Below are 22,228 nucleotides of genomic sequence, written 5' to 3' on the forward strand. Positions count from 1 at the left end.
ACTTAACGTATTATTTTATAATATATCCACCCACAATAATTTCTATGAATGTTGACGACTGACTCATTCATATCACAAGCAATTTGGTTGCCAAAAATTCTACATTCAGCGTCGTGGCTCCATTCAGAAAAAGGTGCCACCTGTATAAAGTGTCACTTGAGAGTTTGTCCCGCTGACCCGCAGTGAAAGAGATTTATTTGTCATTCAGAATGCATCCGGCGCTCTCGCGCAGAGCCATAGGGATTCCCTTATCTCGATCACATATATTGTTGCAATCGCGGAGTTGCACCGGTCGGTGATCAGCAAGAGAGAGAGTCGCCGCGACCATCAACACGCATACCGCGTCTCGGATAAGTAAAAATAATAAATAACGTTATTATTTGTCAAGCGCGATTTTCTTCTTTCCTTCCTCTGTCGTGAGCGACACCACGTAGTGTGAAATTGACGCCGAGATTGATCAATGACGTCGCGCCAATTGCGAATCTGCTCCATTTCCGCCTACCCCGCGCGACTTTTCGGCGACAATGTTATCAAAATAACACGAAACACGTCATAAATAATCTGAGGACGGATTTGATTCATTCCAATGGCTTGCTATTATGTCACTGTAAGGGTGGTCCTTGCTGATAACACACGATAGAGCACATAGTTTAGACGTCACACCGAAAAACGTCACTGTTATGACATGACGGGAAATCAGCGAAAGAAGTATAAATAATACAAAATAATAGGAAATAGAAAACTTTAATTAAATTTAGCGAGGAAGCTGCTAGTGAAACAGGTTGAACTGATTTGGCAAAATATACATAAGAAATGAACGTTTTATTTTGCTAACAAATGTTATTTAAAAATTCATAAATAATTCACCACAGAGAAGATTTTTAAACTAAAATAATAAGTTTTGTACACATTTAAAAATAAAACTAAATAATGTTGTGGTTTGAAAAATTTTAAAACAGTAAGAAAATATTGTTTTTATATAATATTAAAATAATATTTTTTAAATTAACATATTAACGTTGTTAATTTTAAAGAATAAATTAAATAATTTGAAAAAAAAACTTTATAGTAAAAACAAAAACAATGGTAGTATTTAGTTAATATATTTAAAATACAACTTCAAGCCGTCATATGGCATAATCATTAGGAAAATAAAATAGATGGTATAGATTTTTCCATAATTTGAATTAATATTTGTTAAATGAAAGTCAAACTAAACTAATTATAAAAAATTGTAATGATTTGATAACAAAAATTAACCTTTGAACTGGTTAGGCAGATTTTGGCTTTTAAATGTTATAGTGCGAATTTTCAAAGAAACAATTATGACGCGTTGAAAAGCAATCTCTTAATTTTCACTCGCCGAAAATTGAGCGAGTGAGACTTTGAATCCAAATTTCCTAGAATTCATCTGTTATTTCTTGCATTTCTGACGACACATGTTGGCATTCTTGGGGCATCGCCTGATCAGGTGCGCGCCGAAGGAAATTTTCTCCGCGCACAACCTTTTTCCGATCGCAGCGGCGGTTTATTTATTATTTAAGACGCATTTAACTGCCTCCTGTATACATACATAATTGCACCTGATTTCAGGCAAAGTGCGCGCAATATTCCCCTCATCGGTGCGTGCGTGTGCCCCTCAAAGTGGCACCACTATAGACCCACTTTCATTTATTATCTTGATCTCTGTGCAGCAAAAACACACACCTGCTGTGTTTGTTATTTGCGCTGCGTAATAATTAGACGATTCGGTTTGGTCCGGTTTAGGCGAATTCGGCCCTCGTTTCTCGGATCAGGCGATCTCGCTGGCGCGGAATAACCGGCCTTGCAGCCGAGGAATTTGTTCGTTTTCGCGACGATTGCCCCACACCAAAGCAGGTGCGGGGCAATATAACTCTTGGTGATAATGCACGGCTGTAAAAATGTATCCAGGAGAAATGCGTTTTTCAGATGCGCGCACCATAATGAGAGGATAAATTGGTGGCAAAGTGCCTTTTAAATGGTCTCTGCTCCGGGTTATTGTCAGCGGTTGACGAGTGTATTTTTCACATGTGATGCAAAAACCGCAGGAAAAAATTAAAAAGTAAATAAACATTGACATACAGAGAGGGTGCATTGCCGGTTCAAGCAGTTCGTTCACTGCGTTTTATTGCAGCCTCCAGGTGCAAGTAGCATTTTACAAATTCTTTCAGCCGTTATCTTGTGAATAATTATTACTTTAAAAAAAAATATCATGAAATTTAAAATACGATTTGCCTATTGCATTTAAAAATTGAATGTATCAAAAATTACAATAGTGCTAAAAATGCTAACAATTATTAGACGCATTAGACGCATAATTATTTTGTTAGATCTAAACTTGCTAATTATAATAATGGGGTTTCCATCAAAATGAGTTGGAACTTTTAAACTTTTTTGCAGAATAAAATTAATTCTGCCCTTGCCATTTTTTGATTACTTTTTAATTCAGTTTGTAAAAACGCATCAACTTGAGTAAAAAAAAATACCCCAAATTAATTATTCTCTCCACTGCTATTATTTGAAGCTTAAATAAGAGATCATCAGATCAGTTCCAAATTGTAAATAAGTGTTAAGTAATTAATTTGGTAATTCATTACGTCAGTTAGATTGTTATTTTGAGGAAGTTGCATCCAATTTAAAATTTTGCAGTTACCGAAAAATTAAAATAAATCCCTCTTGCAAATAAATTTAATACATTATGTTGTTAGAATTGCTTATTACCAATAGATACTTAGACTCTATATTTTATGACGCGTTAGTATTAAATAATACTTTATTTATTATATACAAAAGAAGAGATTTTTTAATGTAACGATATTTTTTGAAATTCACTAAATTCTGAAGATTTTGGTAATTTCTCTACTTATTAAAGTGTTCTAAACCAGAAAATTGGCGTACTGTGTTCAAAATTAGAAGTGATAAATTTATTAGATATATATTAATTTTGAGTTCTGAAGAAGCAACATCAAAAGGCTTTAATAATAGTTGCATACTTTACATACCATACACCAAGCGAATTCGAATATGACTTTTCACATTAAGATATACTTTGGAGTCAATTGGGAACATAATAAGTATTTTTTCCATTTTTAAATTTAAATTAAAAGATAATATGTTATTATGTGACATATTAAACTGTAATTAAAATTAAAATAAGTAAAATAAATGTAAAATAAAAAAAACTAACGTTTAAATCTATAAAATGATTTGAAATTTTTAATAAGGTTTAAATAATTTACTAGATTTTATTGAAGTATTATTAATATACAATATGATTCTGTAGCAAATTGAGGAGACTTGCGTCTCGGCGGAAACGCGAATGTGAAATTCCGTTCAAGGAAAATAGATGCAGTGCGGCGCCGCGGATTAATCAGCAGCATCCGTGCTACACGGATGAGGTGCAGGACTAGAGCTTTTTCGCGCGTGTGTCACTCGGCAATCACACTTCATACTTTGTGGCACCATCAAGAAGTATTGTGCGGCACATCCTGCTGCTGCATGAATGAAATCGGCGGCGTTCTTTCTAGTGATTGTGACTGGGTCTAACACCTACGCCAAAATAAGACGCGCGGTAATTAGTATTGTCATCAGGCGACCTGCAGTGCGGGCGCGAGCCAAAGTTGCATCACTCAGGAGACGCGCGCGGATAAAAGTCGGCGCTCGTTAATTGTTGGCACTTTCGCGCCTAACTTGGACGTGATCGGCCACACGTATAGCAAATTCAAATAATGGCACACACGTGGTCGACCACCGCATTGACCCACCTATAGAGAAAGACATTGTCAATCAATCGGCAAATGGCTCAATCTTTCTAAAAATGATAAATTCACATTCCACTTAAAATAATTTAAAATATTTTTACTTGCAAATGATAATAATTGATAATATTTTACGGATGAATTTATGATGGTTTGTTAAAATATAAATTTAGTTTATTGGGTTCGAATTGAGGGCAAATTTCTTTAAGGAGAACTTTTCTAAAATCAAATTCATTGTTTGGATTCAATATAGTCACTGTCATATCTTACAGAGTTTTCACTGATAGTGAATAATAAAAGAATGAAAGATTTTGCATTATTCTAATCTTGAATAACTCGTAGAAACCCAGAAATTATTGAACTCATTTGAGATAAATTTCATGGCTACCTTAAAAAAAAAATACTTAAATTTGTTTGTCAGGCAAACAATAAGTTTCTCATATATATTTTCTTATTTGTAGCTAATTTTAGATAAATCAAGATCAGTTTTACTTAATTTAAAAATTCAATTTTTTCAGTCAAAATCTTGCATCGTTTATTGGTGTTGAAGTAGGCAAACCACCTAATTTTTATTTTGGGGTTCATCTTTGCAACGTTGATTTGCCAGCAAGTCGTCAGTTTAAAGGCTTTTTTCCTAATAAGAAATAATTATAAATTTTTATTCTTGCTCTTTTCTTAATTTAGAAGAGGTTTGAAAAACTGAATCTATTTAAAAAAGTGGCTATATATTTAAATATTTATTAATATCCAATGACATTTAACAACAAAAGTGTTGATTTATATTTAAATTATCTAATAATAAGGATTACTTATTTTTCTCTCAGGTGTAATTATTGAGGAAGAATAAATGGAGTTTCTCAATCATAATTTTATATAAAAAGTGGCGATGGATGAAGGGAGCTTAGGATTGACGCGATCCGTCGGCAAGCTAGCTGAACAGCGGCCGATTACAAAAATAAACTCGATCTATCTTGGCTCCGGTAATTGCGCCGTTCATGGCTCAATGGTCCATTTTGCCTCATTATCGGCAGCACACGCGTCCAGACGTCATCCCCTGCGTGGGTTGAGTTTGACCGGCGAACTGCAGATCATTGTAAGATCCCGTCGAAAGTCACCAGCGCGAACTTCCGCGAACATAATAATGTCGCCAGGTGATGCAAATGAAATCTTACAGGTCCACGCGGAATTCCACACTTGCATACTTTCCAATGAGTTTTGTTCTCAGGAGTTGTAGAAAAACACACGAATAATCGCGGTGGCGACGGCCATTCATTGACTAGGAATGCGGCTGGTGTGTGTGTTGTTACGTGTAGGTCATGGGCAAGGTAGCAGACTTTCGCTCTCGTCTGTATGCAAAGTCACTTTCCTCTTGTGCATGCGCCGCCGTGCGCACTTGACGACACTTCTTTTCAAAAGAGTGCCGCCTCGAGTGACACATATTTTACAGTTAGTTGTTTCGGACCGAGCAGTGCTCTCTCACCTGCCGCGCCTCTTAGTCATTGTACATGCGCTTATGCAATGCGAATGAAAGCCATGCTCAATTAATGAATGGACAAATTGCTGGATTATTATTTTAATAAATTTGCCGCTAAAGCTTTTTGTTTAGATATTTCGTTGGAAGTATATCAAGCATAAAAAATGAGGCATACTTCGATAAGTCGAACTTTCCGAAAATTGCTGTCAAAGTTTCAGCACAGATTAGACCAAAGTGATATAATATGACATGTTTATTTCATTCATCTTCAAAAAGAATTTAACACTTCTTTTTTTGTGACTTAGGTGGTATTTTCCTTTTTTTTATGAACACAGCGTACTTGTGTTGAAAAAGTGTATTTAGTGCAAGATTAAATTTTCAAAGTGAAATTTTGCTTGGAAACTGATCGAGAAAACCATGATTCTCAATTTTAGAATTCTACATCAAATATCTTCAAAGAACAGATTATTAAAACTTAATAAGTAATTGAAACAATTCTTTGTCATATCAATGCAATGCAATAAAAATTGTAAATTTTTAGCTTTGGTATGCAAGCTGGTGCGTAGCTCAAAATTTTGTAATAGGTTTTCATTATTTTATGCTTTGCATACCCTCATTTTTTACAATTTGATTTTGTAAGCTCACCTATAACCTGTAAACATAAACTATTCTAAATGCTTGAAATTTCTTTAGAACTTTCAAGAATTGACAATTGACAAAAGGAGTACAACAGAAGATATTCAAATTATCCTTATAGATAAATGGTTCAGTTGCAATAGCACCTGATTTGTAAAAAAAAGTACAATTTTTTAATCTTTTAAATTTTAGGATTAAAAAATAAATAATAAATACAAAATTATAAAATTAAATATTCAAAACATTATTACAATATCATGATTAAAAAATATTAAAACACTTAACAATATTGAAAATACTGAATTGTTTTTACTAACAATATTATTTTATAATTTACAGCTGATTGGAGAGTTTTGCAACTTGCAAGAAAACGCGGAATTGAACGATTCGCTCATTTAATGGCCTTAAAAACGCCCATTTCGTTTCAACTGCTTCAATAATTGCACCTGAGCGCGCGCGATTCGCGAAGGTGAAAGTTGATTGATATGTTGACCATTGAGCACCAAAATGCGGTAAACACCGGATCCATACGAACTTGTCGATTAAACAAAATTTAATGTGTCACTTTTGTGCGCAAATATGAGCAGGACTCTCCCTTTCCGAAAGTGAAAATAATTAAACTTTCGTCGCGCGACCAGGACCTGATTACGGATGCAACGCATTGTTCTTTTCGCGGATTCATCTTTTGTCTCTCTGACTTTTTCCTTCAATTAAACCGGGAATTCCACTCGCAGGGAGTTGCTGCTTATATTTTTTATTATTTTTATCACTTCTTGGGATAAATAACAGAGAGATATATTTTTTTCATCGGAGAAAAAAGAGCAGCTTGTAAAATAATTAAATGAATAACTTCTGACCTGGCAGCGATATAACTGTCATTAGATTGATTCTGAAAATCGCGGAAATTTCCTGCAGAAATAAGGAAATTGCAATTTCTAATTCAGAGTATTGGGTCCGAAAAATCAGCGTCTCCAAGCCTACGAGGAAAATACACTTCAAATAAGAACTTTCTTTAAATGAGATCAAATAAATACAAACTAACGGCCTTCACGTGAGGGATTCCATAATGGGACTTATTAATTGAAGATACTTTCGGATTCGGATCACATGAGTCACCGGAAATGCATCTCTGCATTGTAACAATGCAACGTAAGTTCTCAATGTTACCGCAAAAGGACGCGAAATGAAAGTTTCGATGAAAAAAAAAATAGAACTGACAATGAGCATCACTTCTTTTTAGATTTTATGATTTTTGAGTCAGATTCTGCCTTCAGGTTGCAAAAAAAAAAAAGAAGAAGAAAAAACGCCCAAAACGAACCAAATTTTGCGTGCAATTAAAAAGACATCAAAAAGCAACTTTGTTTGAATGACAGATTGGATATCATCAAATTGTTAGACAAACGGCAGACTTTTTTCGCCAAAAATCTACAGCCGAGCTAGAGAGAAAGAAAGATTTCGCGGCAGTAATTAAGATGCTAGGCGGAATGTGTGCGTCTAATATGGGACTCGAACGGCTGAGAAATTTTCTCTGTGACCTCTAATTTGCTCTGATAAGGATCGCGGCGTTGGTCATTAGGTCTAAGGCATTTTTCAGGAATTTGATCAATTAAGTAAACGCAGACTATGACCTCTCGAGAAAAATATATTCTTAATTTGCATCAGGTGGGTGGTCCAAATTGTTAACTTAATCTCGGGAGATCTTGCACAATTCTCACCAAAAACGGTGTTAGTGGCGAAAATAAATTTTGTTCTTTATAATGTGAAACGAGAAAGTTTGATCGAAATTTGACGGTCTCCCAGAGGGTCTGTCTAGACGCATCCGACAGACCCACCACGGACGGCTTTCAATCTCTCAAACCGCAAAATTCTCCTTAGCCTGTTTTATTTATATGATAATCGGAGGAACTTGGACCGATTTCCTACTTTCCTGGAACAATCGGTTCCGAAAGAAACCGCAATCGAATTTATTATGCTTGAGTCTTAGAAAATGCTGAAAAATCTGGATAATTCAAATTTTTGTTTCATTTCAGACTTTTCAGATCTCAAAGGCTTGAGATATTTTCCGAAAAAAAGAAAAAAGAATGTTTGAGATGAGCCGCTCGACGGTTGTTGCGGCATTTATGATATTGTTAAATTAAAAAGCAAAAGCATTTCTCGCCGCACTTCTAGGAATCATTCACTTTTGATGCTACACACTACTCTATAATTTCGCTTTGGAATTAAAAGGAGACGCGCGCGTTTTACAGCTTTTGCGCTGCCCTGCTCTTAATGGGTCACAAATATCAGAGTGCAAAACACAATCGCTTCACTTACCTTTCTACAATTTTCCAAATTACGGGTCGCACCGACGAGATGTGTGGCAACAAGTTGAACCTGCAAGCATAAAAAATGAGCTTGTGAAAATTGCTTGTGTGGAGACGCAGAGTGAGAAAATAACTCCTTTGTTTTTATGCTTCATGCTGATTAGCCGCGTCGAGCGGGCTGCCTGCCCTGCAAGGGGCGCATGCAAATTAGCTCCGCTCGTATATTTATAAATAAGCATTCGAACAAAGTGATTATTTTTTTACTTTTATATTTTCAAAGCTGTGGTGAAAAAAAATGATAATTACAGAAACTTGTGTCTTCTTATATCTAACAATAAGTCGAATACGAGTTACAGGTAGATTGTTGTTTTAAGGCTCTAAAATTTGCTTGTTTAGCGAGCCTGATTGATTTTAAAACAATATTAAAGGAACAAAATAAGAACTATTTACGCTATCTTTTTTCCTTTAATTGAAGGCAAAAATGATTTTCAAAGATTTTTTCAATTCCAACGCTGAATTTGTTTTAAAAAAAAATCTCGGGTCAGCTCAAAAATTTAATTTAAAAGAGCAATGTAAGCTCAAAAATTTCAATGATCATATTTTTTCCGAGACAATTCTAAAAAGTTCATTGTACCAAAATTACACATTTTGGAAAGAACTGATTTTTGAAAAAATGAAAATAATAAAAATCTAAAGCAAATCCATTATTATCAACGAGTTAAAGCATTTCAGACAGTTTATAACCGTTTCAGAAGATTATTCCTGCACCCCTAAGTTGGGTAAATTCTCAACAAACAGCCCAATTCGATTCATAATGAAATCCAGCCAGATGTGTGAACGTCGCTCCGAATCAAAGAAATCGACTTTCGACACGCCGTTTTGTGTCTATTCTGGATCGGTGCGAGGGCGTTCAGGCACCTGTTTCGGCTCTCATTCATTCTATACACACGTGTAAGTGGAACTAATTAGCTGCTGCTGGGTCTTAGAAGCGGGGGAGCGTGAGAGAATCGAGAGCATCTGGACCGGGGGATGATGGAGGGACATTGCGAGAGAAATTTTACTCCATTGTTAATTAATTGGTTTGTCCATAGTAATAGTGGCACTATATTGTTGATAATGTTTTTTCACGCATGTTGCTTAATATTACAAATAAGTAGTCTCTGTTCAGCAGTTTACGAAATTATATATGACGAGAAATAAAATTTTCCCTAATTTTTTATAATGAAAATATTTTTTATGTATTTCATTTCTATAAACTAAATTATTATCAAGGAAGCAAAATATACATATATGATTCTCTTTTTCCAAAAATTATGTTAAAAAAACATGACAGTATTAAAAATATCAATAAACACAAAATTTATCAGCCATGTGAATCATTACAATTTATTTCCGCAATCATTCTGATTATAGAATTCATTATAATCAATTGGCTTCGCTCTCACTCACATTTAAAATATTACAGTAAATAGCAACAGTTATAAAAGCAAAATCTTCAAGTTATTGGTACTCTAGGATTTTTGTTTTATTGCTAGAAAAAATAATTGTTAAAAAAGAATAACATAAAAATCCATCAAAGCAAAAAGGTTTTATGAACAAAAAAAATCCCACATTTGTTAGTAAAAAGTAATTATCTCCGTCCAATATTTATGCGATAATTAAATCTCAAATGTAGGTGACACTGCGGTTGCTTGAGAGAAATCAAGTAGATGTGTGTATTTTCCAAAATGCTGTCGGAGCAAAAATGCCTTAAGGGTTGCGTGAAATGCAATTAAGCAAAGGCAGCAGGTGCTTTTATTTGTCGTTTGTTGACGACCTTTCTAAAACCCATGACTTTTTTCATTCCCATTTTCCTGCTGCATATGAAAATCTTCCTTATTATACACGCGAGATTAGCTGTTCGATTTATGCTGCACGTGTGTGGTTTGCGGTTTCAGCACGGCGGCAAAAAGTGAACGAGGAAACCGAGTCAATTTTTCAAATTCAAAGAAATCTAACTCGGGCCGCCGACACACACTAATTATAATTTTCATTCAGCTCCGCCGAGTTAAAAATAAACACTACACAAATGGGAAGAGCAGGAAGTGGTGGCTCCGAAAAAGGTCGATTGCGAATCATAAGCTCAGCGAGTCTCGCGAAATAATAACGATAATCGTTAAGCCCAAGAACAAAAGTATTATAAAACTAAGGTCTTCTCGAGTACAAAGCGGGAAAAAGTTGCCCGCCAGACGCCCTGTGAGTAATTCGTAATTCATTCATGAAAAGTTTCCCATTGATGAAACTGAGCTGCAAAGTTTTCCTTGCTTTAAAAAATTATATAAATATCTTAAATTAAGCATGTGAAGAAGTGTTTCATAAAATTTTCTGTAATATTAAAATTTATTTTTAAATTGAAGACTTCAAAAACACAATTTGTGTGTAAATTTTTATTATTTTATATGATTTCATTTATTTTATTTAACATAAAATTTTTTAAATTATGCAAAAAATAAAAAATAAATTAGCTTTAGTTAGATATTTTATTATTTTTAAATTGCGAAATAAAAATTAAATTCACTGTAAGTCGTACGCAGTAATTTCATTCATAAAACCTTTAAATTAATGGGAGGGATCTATAATGGTTCTCCTTGTGACTTTTTTATAATCTAATAAAAATTAATTCGTCGTAGCCAATTTGATCATGAATTTTAAAATTGCTGACTTTGGTGTCACATTCTAGAATAAGTTGATAAATTTTGCAAGAGTTGCATTTATTTAAGCGGAGCTTCTGAGAAATGTTTGGCAAATCGAGACACAAAACGGTACACTCAAAATTTATATTTTCTGCTCATTTCAGGCATCAGGACATTGGAAACCCTGACACTGCATGACTCACTCACTCACTCGCACACACGTGAATGGCATTTACGCAACCCGCGAGAAACTGCGGCTGCCTGATTTGGGATTGGTGTGTAATCTTCAATTATCATTTTCCTCACAATCAACTGCACCAACCTTAAAAGTGGTGCGCGCCAGAGAGGTGTTTATTTTTCGAGACGTTTTTCTCGAATGCCAAACAAATGACAAAACCCGGATATGGCGATAAATCTGCCGTTTGCACTGCATATTCCGAATTTACAGACCTGCTTTTGTGTCATTCCCACGTCCAACCAGCGCGTTTATCGTTTTTATTCATTTTCTGGCGAGTGGATTTTAGTTTTATGGCCGATTCCGCGTGGATCTCGCCATTCATACTTGATTCGCAAACTAAGACTATTTTTCTGCACGATGGGAATTGTTAAAAAGGCAAGAGTGATCAGATTTTAAATTTAAAAGAAGAGGCGATAATGTTATTTGTTTTGAAATTATAATACGTTTACAAATATTTTACTATATATCGTTGGGGGGGAAATGATTTTTCACGAAACATTGCCCAATTATACATTAAGTAGATTTTGTTTTCACTTGATATTGTTTGATACATAATTTGCAATTTTATGTGTAAAGAAAAAAAAACAGAATTATTAATTATTAATAGGCAAATCAATGAATTGTACATTAAGAATCTAAGATAAAAATTTGTAATTATTTTAGGAAAATTTGGAGATACTATCAACGTTTAGTGATTAAATTGTTTTTCCTTGTTAATTAAAATTATCAATATAGGCCAAATTGTTAGGATTAATTTGATACTCGTTGTGTATTTTGACTATGTTATTATTATGTTTATGTTATTACAGGGAATCGTGCTCAACTAATTTTTATCAACCCCCATCCCTAATTAGTTTATTACGGTTAAGAATTCCATTGCAAAATTTTTTACAAAGCATTGCATAGTTCAGAATTTAAAAATTAAGTTTCAATCTCCTAAACCAATAAAACGCCTTTAAAACTGAATTAAAAATTAATTTTTCGAAGAAGTAGCCTTTTCTAAATTTGAAAATGAATCCACTTTTTTATAGCTGGAGCTGCTTGTCCACGTTTAAGGATTCAATAACCTTAGATTCCCTTAATGATTACTTCAATATTAAGACAGTGGTGCATTTAAAATACAATAAAATATTGCCAGTAATGCTATACAAACTAGAGACTGCAGGCAAGAGTAAACTCTAAACCCCGGGAAATGATCAGATGTGGCTATTTTACACTGTATATAGCGATATATTTTTTATTAACTCTAAATTTCGCATTTAACAAATAAAAAGAATAAACTAACAATGTGAGTTTTTATGAACATTAATTTTAAGGGCTCAGAGCTAAGAATAACTTTCTTATCTCATGACTGTATTTTAAGATTTCCGTTTGAGTTATTTTTATCCCTTTTAAGAAAGTGAATCTCGCTTCATTTGTTTTGTTAATTAGCGTGTCCTCCTCCCCTTTCTAAAGCAGTCGTCTCGGTTATAGTTTCGGGATCCCATTGAAACCGACTATGTTCCTCCAACCTTCGTGCACACCTGTTATCTCCTTTATTCAGTAACTGGTCGTGTGAAAATGCGTGAAAAATCGTCAATGTGCGCAGGGAATTCCGACGAAGGGTTGAGTGTGTTTGAGTCGACGCGCGACGAGCTAGAGTAGTATTTGGCCAGGGCAAAATATAGGTTACGCAGGTGCATCAGGTGTGAGGCCCATGCAGATACATCTCTCGGTTTTATGCCCGGTACGAGTGTGTGACTCATTCAGACGAGCCAAACGCGTCTGCCAATATTTTATTTATGCGCCCAAAGAAGTGTGTGTCACGGTCTTAAATGGTAAATAAACTTTCGAACGTTGCTTAAATTAAGATGTCCACGTTTGCTAATCATCAGGGAGGTGTGTCTTTTTCTTTATTCCTTCATTCATTAATTCGATCAGGTTTTTACATAATAAAAAAGGTACATACGAAGCTCATTACGAATTCACAAAAGGTTGTTCAACGGGAATGATTTGTGTCAAACAGGATGCAGAATGTCATTCATTTAAACTTTATTTTTAATTTTTTCCTTCTCTTATTTAAAAGAAGAAATTACGGATCTACTGACGAGCAATAAAATTTAATTAATTTAAGATAAACCAGGAAGTGTTGCTAGTTCACAAATTTAGTCTTACTTATGGTTGAGAAATTTTTAATAATTTCTTAGTTTAATTTAAATACTAAATTTTCTTTGAGAAAGTTTGAATGGAAAAATGTTCTAGACAGTTTAGACGGTTTAGTTTTGGATAAAAAAAAATATACATGAATTTTTTATTTTAAAGGTGCAAAAATAATAATTAAATAACATTTATAATAAAAACACCTTAAACTGAGGAATTCATCTCTTTTATTTAGTATGATTTTCTTTAAAAGTTAAAGAGTGTAACAAAAATCAAAAGCTCACCTTACATAAGATATGTTTATTTTTTCAACAAATTCTCGCCATTTTAGCCATTCTAGGTGGATGAATAATAAATTTTGTGTCGGCAATTTCACAGAGGGCTAGAACGTGTGAGGTCCGGCGTGAATAGACGGCAGGCCGTGGGGCGAAACCATCTCTCACTTAATAAATGAGCGGCATATTAAAATTAAAACGCGCGCCAGAGAGTCAGATTGCTTTTGCGCAAATAATAAAGCCATAAAGGCCGCGGGGTGCTGCATTTGTACGTATAAACGCACCTTCAATTTAGGGGCCTCAGTGAAAGAAACCCCATAAAAATAAACCATAAAGTTCTCTCCCAACAAGAGGCAAATTACATTAATAAGCGCGCGCATAACCCTTGCTTTTTTCTATATCGCAGGTTTAATTTTTCTCGACCCAAGGCTGGCGCAATAAATTACTTATGAATGAAGCCGAAAGGTTGATGATATTTCGCATTTTATTACCAGAAGTGCCTGCCCGCCTGAGAACAAACAATCAGGGTGGCCGCGCTCCCAACAGAGCCGCCGAAAAACTTGTCCGCGCGGCTCTCTTCTTTAAAAAAAGGCCGCCCACGAGACACACACACACACAAACATCTTTCACGAGTGTAATTACGTACACGTGTGAGATGATCCACGGTTCGTTTGTGGGTGCGCGTTTCCAATTATCAAGCGCGCGGTCTCTCCTTTGTGTTTGTTCTGAAAACGCACAAATCGGACGGCGACTGACGCACGCAATCTCAATCTCATCCCGATTGGAATAAAACAGAGGCCCTAAACATGTTTGCCACTCTCTGTCCGACGGCGGAAACAACTAAATTTGATGGCGGGCCAACAAACCTGCGGGCCATTTACTTTAATTTGCAAACATTTCGGTCCTTTGAACCTCTCCGATTGCAAATAATTTCTTCTTAATAGTCAAACTGCCAAAAATATTTTTTTCAAATGGTTTGTAACATATTTAATGATAAAAATGCAAAGAAAAAATGTCAGGTAGAGTTTATATAATTAATTGAATATTTAGTTTTTTTTTTAATAAAAATTAAAAATAAAATTAACGAAAATAAAATTTTGAAGGTAAAGGAAAATCAATATCTTACTATGAATATAACGCGAGTATATTTAAAAAATCTTTCATGATTTAAAAAAAAATAGAGATGAAAATACAATTTCCTGAAGTAATGAAACAGAAATTAATTATTAATTAATTTCTCAAATAACGTTTTGAGCATCTGCTTGTTACTATTTTTTCTTCTGTAAAATTTAAAATTGTGTAAACCATCGACTTCTGGCTCCAATTTCTAAAAGTTTAGACTTCAATTATTTTATCTGTGTAATATAAAAAGTGGTTGTGTCGCAGTCGAAATGTAATACTACAATAGTTTCAAGCTTCAAGAGGCTTACACACCCAAAACATGATCATTTAATTTGAGAAAATTAGGTACACTCTTAGGTGAAATTCAATTTATATCAATCAGATTAACATTTGCATGTGTTGAGAATAACATTAAATAATTATTGTATTTGACAATTCTTGTGTAAAGGAACCAGATGACATAATTTACCCAAAACTTGCTAGAGATAACATTTTTTTAAAAACATTTTAATTTTTAAGAGTATTTTGAGGTTGAACATCACGAATAAAAAAATATTAAATAAATAAAAAGTAGTAATTTTAGTAGCTTTTTGATGATAATTTTTAATAATTTATCCTTTAAGAATACAGCGCTTTAATTTTCTAATTAATTGAAACATTTAAAATTAAAAATATAAAAAGTGCTTATCTTGATTAAGCTCAGATCAGATTTAATGATTTATTTTAAATCTTTGTTCAGGTATGAAATATTATGAGAAGTTGGATTTAATGATCAATTATTTAAATCATAGCGCTTAATTCCTTTAACGAGAGCAAAAATATTATAGCATCAAAGGTAGTGGCGCATAAATTGGCGGCCTGCGAAAGAAAACAATGCCACAAATCACAATCGAGCGTGGAACAGGTGACGCCACCCGTTGAGTTCTTTCAACACTATGCGGATTATGGATTATCCATCGATTTTATGTCACGCAACATTACTCACTGTGAGATTTCCAAAGGCCACAAGAACAAATTATATGGAGTGAAGCGATAACGTCAAGCGATAATAAAGTGCATCACGTGCAATGCAAAGTACGCAAGCAGACAGTTGTAAAATTCATACCAGGAAAGCAAGACTGGCTAATTGCACCTGTCATCAATCATCCTATCATTTTAACTTCCTTATTATTTATTAGCTGTTATCACGAATTAACGAGAGGATTTTTAGAAATTTCACTCATCATATTTTTTCCTCCTTGATTCGCAATAACGCTAAAATAGATCCATATAAGGGATTCTTTCCTTTATAAATTTGTATGTGTCAATTTTGAGGGATGGTTTTATTTTGGAAGCGGCAATCAAACTCTCCAGGTTGTTCATGTGTGGGAGCAATGAAAGGGTTGTGAATTAAACAAAAGTACGAATAGCGTGCAGCACGCGTTCCTTCTGAATCGACTCTCCTTTGCCTCAGCCAGGATTACTCGCATAGCTCCACACACACGTTGGAGAAAAACAAATAAAAACTTTGATTCCGTGCTGCACAAAAATTCCTAATTAGTGAATAATTGACCTGTTTGTTTGGAAAAAAAAGACAGGAAGTCTATTTTAGGCTTTAGATATTCAATGCCAGCAAATATTAATGGTACCCGAGTTTTTTAAATAATATTTTAATTAAAAAAAGGCAAAATGAGGAGAAAAGCCTTGAAAAACACCAAATAATATATGGCACAGAGCAAAAACCGTTTGTCACAGCATTACAATTAGCCTAAAAAATTGTTAAAATAAAGAATGGATGTGGCCTTTCACCAAAATTTATTTCCATTATTACTAGCTCTGCGCATACTAACAATATGATTCTACTTTTGTAAATTGTAATTTTTCATTCGATTCTTCTATAAGAAGCAAATTTATAATATTTGTATTCATTACGAGTTCAATCTTACAAATTTTGCTTGGATCAATTTAATTTAAAATGGTCAATATTAATTTTTTTTTATAAAATAAAAAAAATGTAAAATATATTATATGATTTACTTTAATTGAAAACCAAATAAAAATTACTTGCATAGTTATAGCTGTTTTACTATTTTATAATTTATGACAAAAACTCTTTAGTTATTTTTGTCTTTTTATTAACGTATTTTCAATGAAAAGTTAAATTTTATAGTCCGCTACGCGGCCAAATGGCCACTATCCCCTCCACTTCATCCCATTTAGTTCCATGCAATAGACGGTAGGGGCGCCACCCTAGAATGGCCATTTGTCCGCGTAGCCGACATTTTTGTCTTATATTATTTTAATCAAGTTTGTTTATCTGATTATTTTTAGGGATGAAATGCGTGAGTGAAAGAAATTAAGTTTTATGTTTGGGCTTTACAAAACATCGAAGTTTCTAAGAATTCTCCTCCACCTCTACAAACAAACTCAAAAAGAAACAATTTATAAACGCGGTCTCGCATACACATTTTAATGCCCGTAGCACGCAAATCACGTGGCATACAGAAAAAGCAGGAATTCGAACCGGCCGCGCAATTTGCTTGGCATGCTGAAAAAAATATGCAGATCCGAAGCGAAAGACAGGGAGCTGTTTGGCTCCTGTTCGCATTAGTGGTTCAGGCAAGGGCAGGGCACGCGGCGAACAAAACAAATTATCCGCCATAGCGTGGCGAAATATAATTCAAATTGCTTCGGACACGCAATTTTACAAACGTGCCTCGGCGTGAGTGGCCGCTGTAGTGCACGTGTGCGTCTAGATTTTATTGCAAGACGGAGAGATGGCCCCGAAGAAAAACATAAAACAGAAAGAGGGCCCGAAATAAAGTATATTCGCAGCTGCTTTGATTTTTAGAGAGCAGACGCCCGACTCGCGCGAGTGAAAATTGCCCTCAGCAACGCGGCGAGCATTAAAAGCCTCTTGAATTTCGCTCGTTAGAAACAAATCGTGGAAAAGAGCGCACGTGTGGTACATATTATTATTAGGATACAAAATTCAACAATAAATAGTAAATATTGGAAATATGCACTTGGAAAGTTTGAAAAATTTGTTAATCAATTTTGTAGAACTGTATTATTTTTATTTGATTATATTTTCTTTTTTCAAAACGTAATGAGTTTTTTCTATAGATAAATTTTTAACTACGATTAGCACGTTTAATTTAGAACCTAAATTTGTGTGAATATTTGTTTTCGGATATGATTTTATGTTTATGTTTAAAATATTTGGTTGCAAATTAAGCCACAAGGCCAGCTCTGCCTATAACGAGATACCTTATCCAAATATTCAAAAATTATAAATAAAAACTACAAAAAATATTTTACTATAGTTGCTCTATTTGATAATGATTACAAATCGATAATATAATATGACAATTCATTATGATAATATTTATTTTTATTTGATGATTTTTAACATCCGAAATTTGATTTGGACTAATATAATAACAGTTTTCGTAGATCATAATGAGAAATTCGTGCAGATTTAAAGTGAATATTAAATATATTTTTTTAGAAAGCGGTGGTTCCATGTCTCTTTTAATGTATTTTTCCGCAGAATAGAGGGTTTCAACAAACTGTAGCCTCTTCCTTGAACTTTGAAATTGGCTCTGATTCTGCTATTATATAAATAATCAAGATGTTATTTTTATTTTATTAATTTTAATTTTACTGTGTAACAATACGAGTCGATGGAAGAATACTTTTTTTAAGTCTTTGTTTTGTAGCATTAACTTGAGTGGAACATTATATAATTATTAATACTAACTTTGCTTGATAAATAAGTAAAAATAATTTATTCTAACTAACGCAGCAAATATAATTATTATTTTAAAAGCAAAATAATTTAACAAAAAAAACTTTTTGATGTTAAATAATTTAAATTTATTTATTTGCATTAAAATTTATCATTAAATAGTTGCTATGTCAGATTATTTAATTAAAAAATTTTTTGTAACATTGTTGAATCGTGACCTTAACAAGTTGCAAATATTTTTAAAATCTCTTAATGAGTCACGTTTTGTCGATGGCCACATTGTTAACAGAATCCGAAAGCCAAGATTAATGAAAACTCCCACGGTGCGTTCGAATCGTTCGGCTTCTTCGTCGAAACCCACGCGATTTTCCCCTTAACTCGGTCACATATCCTGAATTCGCGCTCCAACGACCATATTGGTGCACACGCAGCGAGCGTGTGGGAACAAAGGTAAACAAAAATAATCGCACCGGTGACGCGAACAAGATGAAGTTTGCAGGCTGATTAGGAAGGTGAGACAAACGTCAACAGGTACTTTTTCCTGCTCTTATCATTACGAGACGTGATAAAAATACAAATAATAAAAAAACTACGCAATTGGAACGTGTAGGAAAAAATTATTTTTAACCTTTTCGGAAATCGTAAAGTTGCTCGAGTGATTCACCTGGCAAGTGACTGGGATGCCCGATGAGGCTACTCTAGTATAATCAGGGGATCCCTCCACTCTCGCTGCTTCGATTCCTGGAAGAGCGCGACCGATTCCCGATACCCCCCATCACTGAGGATTTCTCGTCGTCAATTTCAGGGTGGGAAAGATATTTACCTGGCTTGGCTGCTTCTCGACTTGGCTCGTCGTCCTTTCTTTCTTTCTTATCAAAGCAACAATATTTGGCTGGTGTTACGTGGCACACGATGGAGCTGCTTTTAAATCCGAAAACCCGCTATGCAGCAGCACTCGCATTTCTTCGGCCGCGAGACCGGAGGAGGGGAGCTGCACGGTTCACGTGCCCGCGGTCCCTCACTCGCCTCACATACGGACACATCTCTCGTGCATCGTGATACAAGTACAATAGGGGAATTATTACGTCAGCGGTGCTCGTTTTCAGTCAGTCTAGGTTCGATAAGCACGCCTTTGCATGCAAATTTGATTGAACGAACTATTTTTAGTATTTTCTTCTTCCTTTAGTTCATTATCATGTAACTTCCATAAAGATTGATATTTAATTAACCGCTTTGATAATAAATTAAGACATGATAAAAAAATAAAAGATGTTGGAAAGAATAATTATAAATTTAATCCATATAAATTATACAACAAAGCTGTTCATTCACCTACGGTTATAGCATTCATATCAAAGTTATATAGATTGGTTAGACATACATCTTCCAAATTTTTCTACGACTTTGACAATAATTTATTTCGTGTCATATTTTATTATTTCATAGGTTATCTATTTTGTTCTCGAAGTATAATAAATATTTTAAAAAATTATTTAATTAGTCGTTTTAATGGCAAAGAAGGAGGGAGATATTTGAGTTTTGTTAATGAGATGATTATTGATTATGTAAGGAAGTCTTCGTAAATGAAAGATCTATACACTAATCTAATTAAAAAATTTGATTTTAATTTACAAAAGTAATAGTGATGCCGCATTAAGAATTTTACATCAATGGAAAACTTATAAAAAAAATAAAAAATTGTTTTAAATATTTTAATTGTTTTATATGCTTAAAAAAAAGTAAAAATTTTTTAATTAATAACTTGTTTTTTTTTTAAATATAAAATAAATAAAATATATAAGCATTTGTTGTCACTCTAAAATATTTTTGTAGAGTGCCGGTAAATAAAATGCTCGATAATTATGAAATTCTATTGTTTTATATATTTTTTTTATAATTTGGATGATGTAACTTTCAAAGATGATATACGTGTTTATTTAAAATTCTTTAGTATTATCTGAAAAAAAATCACATGTATTTCACGTAGTTCAAGTGACGATGGTACAAGATCTCTCCATAATGTTAATCAGAATTTAAAATTGGCCTTTTTTTAAATCTGCAAATTTTGTCGCAGTGATAGAATAGAAACCTATGATATAGTTTTCTATGCTCACATAATGTACATAATTATCCAATTATTCGTTATTCATTTCTTGATTTCTTTAATAATTCACTAAAGTACAGGGCTAAAATCAAATCAAATAGTTTCCTAAAAATCAAAGAGCAATACCAATTACGGAATAATGACGAAGGAGGAAATAATTATTAAAGAGCTCTTTCTTCTGTACACAAGTCTATAATTTTGAATATTTATAATTTTAAAACTTAAGATCCTCAGTAGGAATCAGCTAGGAATTTATAAGAATATTTATGCTTTGACATACACTAATAAAAAAAAAATCGTAGCATTTTTGATTAAATGATTATTTTTCAGGAAATTAAGTCTCTTTGCGCCGGTGAAATTTTCATTTGCGTTTGATTTCGAGCGGCGTGTATCCCGATGGTGCTCACATAAAAGTATTTTACTCACACACAATGAACAATGGTTGGGCATCAGCTGATTGAAAATAGTTGCATCTCACCGTAGTTCGTGGAAAAATCCTGCTCGCCGCGCACAGGATCAACCCACCCTCAGATGCATCTCCTTTATTAACTCAATAATAGCTGTTTTCTAACAAGGGGCAATCAACTCTGCGCGCGCGAGAGAGAGAAAAACGTCGTCGGCGTTTTGTATTTGTGTGCGAGCGATAACTGCTCGGGAGGCGGACAAATCAAAAGGCGGTTAATTAATTGGCGAGCACCACTTTTTAATCAGTTAATGCACCCAGACGAATTATATATTATTTCAGCTGGATTACGTTACAAATTTTTCGAGACAAGTGGAGGCTTTGAAAAATATTCAGTTCGCCGAGAGAGTAATTCACGCATGAAAGGAAGAACGCCTCTTTTAACTTTATGGAGTTGAAATTCATGTCTTTGGGTTCTTTAAATTTGTTAAATTGCTGCGAGTAATTTGAAATTTGTGAATGCTACGCCTTGATGATGTTAAAAAAGCAGAACTTTTTGATAAGTTACTCAAATAAAAATTATAAAGATAGGCTTTTTATTTACCCCCAGTAAAATTAGAGAAATTTTGGAATGTGTAAAACTTAAATCTGTGAATTGTTGTTAAGTTAAAGATTAACACAAATAAATTTTTATTGAAAACAATCCAAACCAAGAAATTAGATTGATATAATATTCCTAGAAATTGCAATTAAATTAATTGCAAAATTTTCATTTGAGGAGTAGCTTGTAAAAAGCAACTAATTTACTAAGTCTAAAACTGATTTATATTGTATTTGTATGAAAATATAATTATTTTTAGTTTCTTTTCTCTTAAAGATCTAAAATTAGCTCACACAATCAGCACGCAGACAATTAAAAAAAAGAATAAGAAAAGCGGATAAATGTGCGGTGTTAATTAAAAACGGCTAAAATTAACACGTACCTCTGCAGCGATTTATCAGTTCAAGCAGAGAGTAATTGGAGTGTCCTTGCAAGTGGTTTTAGCAGCGTAATGATGGAAAATCACGCCTCGGGCGCGAAACTTTTCAGTGCCAGGCACCAATATAAAATGTGCATAGAAGCTTTGTACGGCTGCGCCACCTCAGCTGATGAAAAATTTTCAATATATCATCAAATCCAGTGGCTTGAATATTCCTTAGAGTAAAATTTAAATGATCAATAAATTCATTGTTGCAAGCTGGTTACAAGCAAAATTAAAGTAAATAATTTTCTAAATATATTTTTCTTTTTTATTATGAGAATAATTTTGATGTCATAGTGACGTATTTTTGTTCGGGTACTTCATTTGAAAA

At 33.7% G+C, this 22,228-nt stretch overlaps 1 protein-coding gene across 2 annotated transcripts in view; it reads right to left on the reverse strand.

Annotated features, from left to right (window-relative positions):
* LOC132194179 (uncharacterized) overlaps positions 1-19,339 on the reverse strand; it is a 41,326-nt gene extending 21,987 nt beyond the window's left edge. Inside the window, exons 1-2 of one of the 2 annotated variants that reach the window (XM_059615309.1) lie at positions 19,192-19,339; positions 8,203-8,262 (exon numbers count right to left, since the gene is read on the reverse strand). The gene's annotated coding sequence lies outside the window, so the exon portion shown is untranslated. Of the gene's footprint in view, positions 1-8,202; positions 8,263-18,996; positions 19,133-19,191 lie in introns of those variants that run through there. The other variant, XM_059615310.1, reaches the window with a different exon arrangement.
* Positions 19,340-22,228: the final 2,889 nt, after the last annotated feature.

The sequence above is a fragment of the Neocloeon triangulifer genome, unplaced genomic scaffold, assembly GCF_031216515.1.
Source record: "Neocloeon triangulifer isolate White Clay Creek 2 clone unplaced genomic scaffold, ASM3121651v1 ptg000006l, whole genome shotgun sequence".
NCBI lineage: Eukaryota > Metazoa > Arthropoda > Insecta > Ephemeroptera > Baetidae > Neocloeon > Neocloeon triangulifer.